A 10,407-nucleotide genomic window follows, 5' to 3' on the forward strand; every position below is an offset into this window, starting at 1 on the left:
CATGGAGTGACCCAGAGTGGGTTCTGAGTCACACAGATCCTTGGGTCACTCACACTGGGCCCGAGGAGTGGGGTTGTGTGAGCAACATGCTTCAAGCCCCGGGGTCCCTAGGACTCCAGGTCTTGGTTAGTCACTCGGTGAGCCCTGGGGACTGAGGGCCCATTCTAGGTACAGCTGGCCCCGGGACCCTGGGACGGACCCTGGGATGGCGGTGCTGGGAACCCCATTCTGAAGGGAGGGATGGCCCTGACAGGAGACCCTGCCGTCTGAGAAGGACAAAAGTGGCCCGTAGGCAGAGTGTGTCCCTTCACCCTCCAAGCTGGCTTGTCACCACAAACCTGGATGATGTCTGTCTGTCTGTCCTTCTTTAATTCAGTTCTAAGGTGATTCCTGCACCCCCAATCCTGTGTCTAACGAACCTGACATTCAGAGGAAATGTCTTCGGGAAAGGTCACCAGAGGGAGGTGGCGTTCTCGCTGACAGCACCTGTCCTTCCGGCACGGGCAGACTCTCCTTCAAGACAATTGCCCGTGCTCCTGTCCCTCGGAGCTGCCCCTCCCCACCAGCTGCCTCTGCTCCTTCAACCCTTCATCTGGAAAGACACGGCTCAGGACCCGCCTCGTTTGTCTGTTCATGGTCCCTACTGGCCATTGAGACACAGGGACGACTCCGATCCCAGCCCTACCTGGCAGGGCACCCGGGAGGGCAGATCCTGAGATCACGGCTCAGGGGCGGGAAAGAGACGAGGTGGGCAAGGGAGGCAGAACCTCGTGGTGAGACGTCACATGCCCTGCGCTCAGAAGTTTGACCTCCGTCCTGAGGACAATGGTGAGTGACTGAAGAGTTTAGGCAGGGAGGGGCCCCTGGGTGGCTCAGTCGGTTAAGCTTCTGACTCTGGCTTTCGGCTCAGGTCATGGGCTCACAGTTCGTGAGTTTGAGCCCCGAGTCGGTCTCTTGTGCTGATGGTGTGGGATCTGCTTGGGATTCTCTCTCTCCCTCTCTCTCTCTCTCTCTGCCCCTCCCCCGCTCATGCTCTCTATCTCTTGAAATAAATAAATAAACTTAAAAAAAAGAGTTTAGGCAGGGAGGCATTGGTCATGTCTGTGTCGCAGGAGGACTCCTCGGGCTGCGGGGTGGAGGATGGGTGCAGGGAGGAGGTGAGAGGTGATGGGGCCCCCTCGCTTTTTGAGAGTTCTTCTTTAGATCCTATTTCCTTCTGAGAGTGTACTGATTACTCAGCACCACAAGCTGGGGAGCACCTGCCATTGTGCTCCCATTACCGATGGTGGCGGTGGGGACAGTTTGGATGACAGGCTGCCCTTTGTCTCAGAAGGTCATGCCTGACTCCCTATGTGGCGTAGTTGTAATCTTCGCTGATTGCTGATCATGGATTTGCCTTGCAGCCGTCAGCTCTTGGTGTTCCTAGAGAGTTAAGGGGGCTGGAATTTGTTGTCCGACATCGTGGCTCAAGTCCGTGGGAACTGGGGCACCAAGCTTGAATCTGTCATGCCTCCGGTTCCTCGTTAGTAAACTGGGCACGGCGGTAGCCCTCTGCCCTGCACGCCCAGGATGGTAGTGAGAAGGACCCGCTTGTAAATGTGCAACGTTTGGCTGACGTGTTTGTCGTGTTGAGAAGCTGTTAACCCAAGTGCCGCTCCCGGGCTCTAGGAGACCATACGGTTAGGAACGTGTGTGCTTTAATCTTGGCTTTGTGGTTTCCTCACTGCCTGTCTCAGCCTCAGTTACTTAGTTTATAGCAGGGGGGTCATGGTAGGTGCCTCCCTCAGGGTGTATTGAAGCCAAAGCTCCTTTCAAACCACAGCTGTGAACGGGCCCTTCCTTCTTTTGGGAAACGGACACGGGTCTTGGAGCGACACGTCCTATGACTCGACGGCTGCGTTTGGAGCGCAGACTGGCCGCCCTCTCCATCCAAGGGCGTGGACTCCACGGGTGGCGCATGACCTTGCCTCAATCCGTCGTAGCAGGGGCTGTGGCGCCCTGCCCAGTCCCCCAGCCGTCAGTGCTGTCCTTCTGCAAGGTCCCGCAAGCCTCCGACGGAGGGCTCTCTCTTGCTTTGCACCAGGTACAGGCTGGAGCTGGTGCCGCTGAGAGCAGCCCTCAGCTAGCAACGGATGCAAGGTGACAGCTAAACACGGCTTCTTTGACCCTTGGGGGGGGCCACTTGTGAGGCGTGCCACTGAGCCCCGGGTGCCCACGGTGACAACCCATTTGTTAACACTCTCTGTACCGTCTCCCTTCCCTCCCCCTGTCATCCCCATCCCCTTAGCTTTGCCTCCTGGGGGCACTTCCCAAATGAGTCACTCGTACCCAAATCCCCGTCTCAGCTCTGCCTCTTGGTGAACCCAGTTCGGGACACCCGAGATGGTGGGGGGATGAGGGATATGCTTCCCCCGGAAACGAGGGAAGAGAGGCCAGGAGGCTTTTGAGAGACAGGGGGTCCGAGCAAGATGGCGAGCACCCACAGGCTTAAAGACGAAAGGTGGCAATGAAGCATTACCGGGAACGGCTGAGGTCAAGAGCACTGGTTGACTTCTAAGTCACATGCTGTGCTGTGTAGCCACTGTCGTGGTCCTCAGACCTCCAGGAGAACTCACTCGGGTGGAACAGCACGGCACTCATGGTTGCTTTGCGGAATCAAAAGGAAAGGCTGCAGCGTTCTTTGGGTTAGCTCGGGGCAGGGGGAAGACTCCAGTGACGGGTGTGGGGGGGCGAGACCCGGATGAGACAGAGAATTTGGCCACGTGATGTCTAGGAGAAATAGAAGTCCCTGCAGGTATTGTTGGGGCTGCAGTGTCCCCCACCACCTGTGGCATAGATGCTGGGGCCATTTTGCTTACATAGTAAGAGCAGGGTGAAGCCACAAGATTGGACAATGTGGGGACACCCAGGTGCCTGCCAACAGGAGGTTATGTGCGTGAAGCACCCAGCTCAGTGCTTGGTTCACCCTCATCACTCAGGAGATGGTAGAGAGGGCCCCTTCTGAGCAAGGTCGTATGCTGTGCCAAGCAGGTGCTCAAAGAGCATGGAAGCTTGGCCTTGTAGAACTGGATTTGAAATAGTTGCGCCAACCCGGCGGGCTGAACCCCATCCCATCCCCTGTCCTCGCCAAGTGCCTGGGGATCCTCTCCATGCCTCACCTTCTCCTTTGTTAAGCAGGAAACTCCAGCACAAAATACGTGTTCTTTTGGTCGATTTTCTGGACATCCTTCATTTGAGAGCATCCAAATCTCACACTCTGGGGGCATTTTATTTCTAATTTGTGGCTAGACATATATAGCCACAAATAGGACTGCCGGTGAAAGTTGCTGAGCGACCAGGAGGCAACTTTTCTGTTTTTCCTTTTGTCTTGAAGTTGTGGTATCTTCCTGCCCGCCACAGGGCCTTTGCACACACCGTTCTCTCTGCTCAGAATGCCATCCTGCGGACACCACCCCTCCTTGCCGAATTAATTCCTACCTGTCTTTTGCGTCTCAGCCCGGGTCTAGCTTATGAAGGAAAATCCTCCTTGATTCCAGGTTTCCTTTCTTACAGACTGTGTTCTTTCCCTCAACCTCAGCCTATGTGATTGTGTGAATGGCACCCGTGAGCCAGGAAGCACTACGAGGCGGGAACGGCGTCTGATTTTCTCCCTATCGTACTGCCAGCACCAGCACAGCTGGCCCAGAGAAGGTGCTCATTAGATATTTGCTGAAGAAATCAGTGGAGATATTTTTAGTTCCAGGGTAAAGGGGTAAACTTGGACCTCATCTGTGGGTTCCAGGGCTAATGGGGCCTCTTACCAGCCATCCCTCTGCCCTCTGCCTCCAGGTGAATCATTGCTTAAAATGCAAACATTCCCAAGTCCTGGCTCAGCTTCCCCCCTCCCCATCCGTGTGCCTGAGGAGCAGTAATTGTGCGGGGATGCAAGTGCTCATTACACGAACAGAGGGCAGCGTGGGACATAAATCTAGAAAATTGAAAGGTAAGTGTTCTTTGTTCTCTCTCCCTCTTTCTCTCTCTCTCTCTCTCCTCCCTTTTCCTCCCTTCCTCCCCTCCTCACTCCCTCCCTCCCCCTCCTCTCTCTCTCTCTCTCTCTCTCTCTCTCTCTCTCTCTCTGTCACTGTCTCTCTTTCTTCTATAGGTTCTTCTCTGAGCTTTCAAATGCTAATGAACATGGTGAATCCCCAGGAGGGTCTGCTCTGTAGCATGTCCCAAGTGTGTTTGATCCTAGAATTTATTGATTCATTGATTTTTTTTCTTTTCTTTTTTTTTTTTTACGGAGCAAATTTGAGATTCGTGTTTCACAAGACATTCTTGGGAAAATACTGACCTACAGAGTTAAGTCCAAGTTTCTTAGCTTTAAGTTTAAGGTCCATAAAGACCTGGGTCCTGTACGTCTCAGTGCTCCCCCTCCCTCTCCCGTTACTCCGCTCTAACCACGCAGGGAAGGGTGGTTTTCCCATCACCACATACTCTCTCATGTCTCCATTCCCTCTGTCAGGATGTCAGTGACTCTGTTGTCTGCTGGCTGACCTCCTGTTCAAGACCCAGACCAAATATCACCTCCTCCGTGAAGCTCTCCCTCACCCTTCAACTGTGTTCTCAGAGCCCCTGATGTATCCTTCCACCATAGCATGGCCATGGTTGGCTATAAGGAGCTATAGTGTCTCTGACCTCTTTTTAAACTCCCCGGGGTCAAGATCAAAGTCATGTATTCGCAGCCGTGTCCCCAGTGATCAACACAGGACCTATCACATTATTCATGAATAATGGCATGGATGAGGGCTGAAACGGAAATGTTTCCAGTCTTTAAAAGGGTGGAGACAGAGATGGCCCAGCCTCCCTTGCCAAGATCTGCAGTGAAAATCTCTATCCCTCCATCCTTGTCTTCTGCTTCTATGGTTAACCCCATCCTGGGCAGCTGGAAGTGATATATTCCATTCTGGTGAGCTTTCCTTTGGCTCAGGGTGGACGCTGCACACAGTGTTTGCCCTGATCAAGGTTATGCGCTGGATTCTTCTGGTCACTTTGGGGTCTTCACCGAACTTGGCCACTCATCGACACTGAACAGAATTGCTCACGCTCTCCTTGAAACATCATCTCCTCTTGGCTTCTAGGACACCACATCCAGCTCCCCAGTCCTTCCCCTTCCCCCGCCGGACCTCCAATTGTTGCGGGGCCCAAGGGGCTCAGTCCTGGGCTCTTCTCTACATTCTCCCCCAGGACATCGCGTCTACTCCACTGGCTTTGAGTAGCACCTCTGTGCTGCTCTCTCCCGTCCTGACCTCACCCCTGAGATCCAGGTGCATTCACCCAAAAGCTCCACTGGATGTCTGAAGGCATCCAAACCTCCCAAGGCCAAAGGGGGATCCTTGGTTTGCCCTACCCCCAAATGGCTTTCCTCTCTGGTCTTCCCATTCCAGAAAATGGCCCCATTACTCACTTAGTTGTTCAAGCCCAAAACCTCTTAGCAAATGAATCTGTCAGTAAGTCCTGCATAGTTTATTCCTAAATATGGATGCGATCTGCCCCTTTTGAACCCTTCCCCTGCTATTGTGCCGCCACGAGCTCTCACCTGGACCATTGCAACAGCACCCACACTGATGTCTCCGCTGCCCCATCTGCCCTACACTCCTTCCCATTGCCACAGGCCAACCTCATAGAGTTCGTGAAAGAGTGAGGGCTTTGGGGTCCGGCGTGGGTTTATGTCCCGGTTCTACCACGTATGATCTGTGTGACCTTGAAGGAAGGACTCAACTTCTTGGAGCCTCAGTTTCTCATCTGTGAAATAAATATTAAAGCAATCAACTTGCTTTGGAGCTGAGGTGTCTCTGGGGCCTTCTTTCCTATGGTTAAGATGATGAGATAGAGCTACAGGGTAGACTCCTTGAATTTGATTTCACCAGGAAAACACAAAGTCAGACTAAATACCCGGGGAGAATTGCATTTAGAAATATGTGTGTGCTAATTTTTGTGACCATTGTAATTGTATCTACTGAATGTCAAGCCCTGCTTTGGGTAATTTACATACATTGACATACGAGGTTTAAAACAACCCCGTGAGGATGCTTGGCTGGCTCAGTGTGTAGAGCATGGGACTCTTGATCTTGGGGTTGTAAGTTCGAGCCCCACGTTGGGTGTAGAGGTTTCTTAAAAATAAAATCTTTAAAACAAGAATAAATAAAACAACCCCATGAGATATACTCATGCAGGAGACCCAGAGTAGTTAAGTAACTTGTTCAAAGGCACACAGCTGCTAAATAGCAGCGTCAAATTTTTGAACCTCGGTTCCATTCTTTGACCCTAAAGAAGCTGGCCCCGCCCATACAGAGGTGGTCTCATTCAGCAGAGGGAGCCCTGGACTTGGAGTTGGCCCTGGGTTCGAGTCTAGACTCTGCTGCTCAGAGAAGTTGCCTCAGTCAAGCCACTACATCTCTCAGAATCTCTATTACTTTGGGGCGTCTGGGTGGCTCAGTCAGTTAAGCATCCAACTCTTGGTTTTGGTTCAGGTCATGACCTCACAGTTCGTGGGTTCGAGCCCCACGTCAGGTTCTGTGCTGGCAGCGTGGAGCCTCGTTGGGATTCTCTCTCTCTCTTTCTCTCTCTCTCCCTCTCCCCTGCTCATGCTTGCACTCTCTCTCTCTCAAATAAATAAACTTAAAAAAAAGAATCCCTATTACCTTGTGAGAAAAAAAACATGAAGACAATAGCAGTTACCTCCTTAGGTGGTGTGAAATCAGATGTGATATGGTGTGCTAACGTGTTCCACAAACTGTAAACACGTGAATTATTATTTCCCCCCTCGGTATTTGTGAGCAATATGGGTCAGAGAGGCTGCTTTTGGGGGCCCCCGTCCTGCATCCTGGAGTGCATCAGCATCACCGCGGTGATGTGTCCCCTGCCTGGGGAGCCTGGAATCTCACTTCTGCTCACCCTCCCCTTAGCTGCTATTATTTTCTTGACTCCGTTTCTCTCTTGAGCCATTCGTCTCTCGGTCCTTATGTTCCATTGTTCCAGCCTCCTGGAAAACCTGCCTAGAGGCTCTCACTTGGAAGACAACATCTGCCTATCCAACTCCCAATTTGTATTACTGTATTATTCTCACTCAAGGGAAGACAGCCGTATTCTTAGCCCCCATGTAACAGTAAAGTTTTTGTTTGTTTCTTTTTGCATTTCCAGAGATGTTTCTTATTGGGATGGGGTTGTGAGAGGCTGCCTCTGTTCAGACCCAGGGCTTCCTCTGCTTCCTCATTCGGGTCCCTGGGATGTAGCCCCCAAACCTACCCTGACCCCAAGAGTTGAGCGCATGATGGCCCGTGGCCAGCAGGGGGCAGCAGAGGGCAGCAGAGTATGACCTAGAAGGGGCTGGCAGAAAGGACGCGTGGTTGGTTCTGTCCTTGGGGGGCCAGGGGCTCCAGGGGAAGGGTCTGGTCACTGGGTCTGCCCTGCTCTGAGTCTCTAGGCCACACCCTCTGGGCTGGCCTGGAATAGACAGCAATGAAATGGGAACTGTCTCCAGAAGGCTGGTGGAGGGAACGCATCTCTAATAGGGTAAGGGAAGGCTGGTTGCAAGTGACAGAGATTCCACCGGAAATAGTTAAGACGGCTTTCATGTTTTATTCTCCTGCAGATTGGCCCCTTCCAGGAACGGGAACCATGGTCACCAGCAACTCCTGCCTCACGTGTTCCCTGATTCATCGTCTTCCTTTGGTTCTGATTGGCCAAACCTCAGGGGGTGACTTATCCTCTGGAGTTGGGTTATGCCCTGCCCATGTGGCCAGGGGGCGGGAGCATCCTCTGACAGCCAGGGCTGCATGCTGGCCTGGGGGGAGGAGGGTTCTCCAGATGAAGGGCTTTCTCTTAGGGAGGCATAGATGGGCACTGAGCAGACACAACAATATGCATCTGCCACGGCCACGGTTGTGTGTGACAGTGTCCCTTTGGTACAAGGGCCCCCGCCATTTCTCAGATTCACGAGCTGACCTTCAGGGCCCAGGTTAGCAACCTTCGTCCCCACCTCCCTTTCTGAAATGAAGGGGTAGCATCCCAGGAGGACGACAACCTGCCTCTCCACCTTAAGTCGCCCTCCCCTCTGATCCCGTCATGTGATGAAGGGGTCACCACGAGCTACAGTCTTAGCTGGAGGGCATGAGAGGAGAGGAGAGGCCTGACTACCTCACTGAGGTCTCAATTAAGATCGGCAATAAGGAATCATTACAAATGCTCTGCTCAAGATGCATTGTAAAGAGTGATTCACTCTGTGCCCATTTCCTGCTAGCCCTGAAAGCTAAGCAGGGGCTGCCTGTGCTGCAATAAATGTCACTATATGAACACTATTAGTGGTATCTTCTGATCTGCGGGGTCATCTGGTGAAGCATGGGGGCAGAGGGGTCCGTGCAGGCTGGAGGAGACCAGAGCAGTGTCCTGGAGCCCCCCTGGGGGACGAGGCAACCGAGGATGGGGACGGTGTGCCACACACCTGGGGCAGGATCCGCCGTGGGTCCCATGGCGGGGTGGGGGCAGGGGGCAGACGGGACTCAGGGGATCTGGCCAGATCATTGGGCAGTTTTCACCCAAATTCCTTAAGTGTGTAGAGTATCTGCCATATTTGTTCCCATTTCACCGTTGAGGAGGTGGAGGCTAAGAGAGAAAATGATCGGTTTCGATTCCCAAAGTCAGTGGTCAAAGCTAGGATGGGGTCCAGGGCTCCTGATGCTCAGACCAGGTCACACTCTCTGTTGCCTGGAGGGTGGAACAGAGGCGGCTGGAAGGGGGAAAGGGAAGGCAGCTGCTGGGATGCGTCCCAGACATCTGGGGACAGAGGCCAGTCCGTCCCGCAGCACCCTGGTGGGATGCACGAGGGGAATTCTGTAAAGTGAGTCATTGGGATTGCTTTAGTGACAACGCTGATTGCCGAATGCTACTGGAGCAAATGGGTGTGCTCCTGTGGATGACTGCATTCCACCTTCTGGCACCTTCTTCAAGTCCGGACCTCTCTCCTGAGCTTCCAGTCCGCATGTGCACAAGGACATTCCCTTGAGGAGCTCTCAGTCCTCTCTGTCTCCCTGGATCTCAAGCTCATCTCTCTTTCTCCGTCCCCAAACCGCTCCTTCTCCAGGACCCCCCACCTCAGTGAATGGGACCATCTTCCCCGAGTCATTTCAAGTCAGAGCCCCAAGTGTCACCTTCAGTTTCGGCTCCCCTCTTCCCCACGTCCAGCCGATCCCCGGTCGCCTGGACTCCTCTTCCCTAGTGCCACTCAGATGCATCCTGGCCCGGGTCCCATCCAACGGACCCAGACGACGGAAGCTGGGGTGGCTTCTCCAAGCACCTCTGGGGAGGTCTCCTCTTGCCGGGGCTGAGAGTGAGGCATGACGGGAGATGCCCCCATCGAGGGAGGAGCCAACAGACTTGGCATCCTTTGGGGAGGGGAAGTAGGCATGGAACAGAACTGTTGACAGACTCCGGGCTGCTATATTGGGAAGATCTGACAACACACACAAGGAGAGAGTGAGGGCGTGTTGACGGCTGGTGAGAGGCGCGGGGGCCGGCTGGGGACGTGTCGCCACCACCCACGCAGGAGGAAGTTGGGAACAGATGGCTTGGGACCCGTGCCAGCCTCCTGAAGAGTCGTCCGCTCCCTCTCTCCCAGTGCTGGCACCTGCCGAGCAACTGGGGAAGGGACTGCCGCGTCCTGAATGTGTGTCCCGAGATGAGAGTCCAACTGTGCACAGAGAGGCCTCCCTACCATGTGGCCTCAGTTTCCCCAGCCCATCCCAAGCCATCCGACCCTAACATCCTGCACCTTTATGTTCCCCTCCTGTGTTATCTCCTCCCGTCCCCTTACCTCCGAGGCTCTCACCGTCTTATCCCATCCCACATCCCAGAAATGACCCACGAGACATTTCTTCCAGTTGCATTTCGTGGTATCTCACCTTGAGTGGATGCGAACAAGAGAAAGAGGTTCGTGTATTATTTTAGGGCTCTGTGCCCCACGCTGGTTTGGGACCCGCTAAGCAGTATCACAGGAATCGGGCAGATAGAGTCGTGGAGAGTGTGGCTCGGAGGACAGTGGTCTCGCCCCTTCTCCTGACTTACCCTCCAGGCACAGACAGACCTGGACAATCACAGGCCTCTTCTCCAGGGGCAGCCCCGCGGGGTTAGTCCACATTCCGAATTCCTTCTGCCCGGTCTCCCACTGGACAAATCATTCCCTAGGGCGATGCGAGGGATATCTGTAGTTGAGTATCTCTGGGCACACAGTGGACTGAAGCTCCTGGCGGAGCGGACCTGGCTAGGAGGGGAGAAGCAGAAGTGCCTCGTGAGTGTCAGCACAGCCCCGCCCCGTCCTCCACCGCAGGTGACAGAGGGGTTGAGAGGACCGCGACTTGCCTCCCACCTCACTGG

The 10,407-nt window shown here is 53.9% G+C and overlaps 1 long non-coding RNA gene across 1 annotated transcript; it reads left to right on the plus strand.

Moving 5' to 3' along the window:
• The first annotated feature begins 3,837 nt into the window (after positions 1 to 3,837).
• On the plus strand, positions 3,838 to 8,336 carry LOC115521116. The gene is made up of 2 exons (XR_004343927.1): positions 3,838 to 3,982; positions 7,631 to 8,336. It is a non-coding gene; the product is annotated as an uncharacterized LOC115521116 (long non-coding RNA).
• The last annotated feature ends 2,071 nt before the right edge of the window (positions 8,337 to 10,407 follow it).

Source organism: Lynx canadensis, chromosome C1 (genome assembly GCF_007474595.2).
Source record: "Lynx canadensis isolate LIC74 chromosome C1, mLynCan4.pri.v2, whole genome shotgun sequence".
In the NCBI taxonomy this organism is placed as follows: domain Eukaryota; kingdom Metazoa; phylum Chordata; class Mammalia; order Carnivora; family Felidae; genus Lynx; species Lynx canadensis.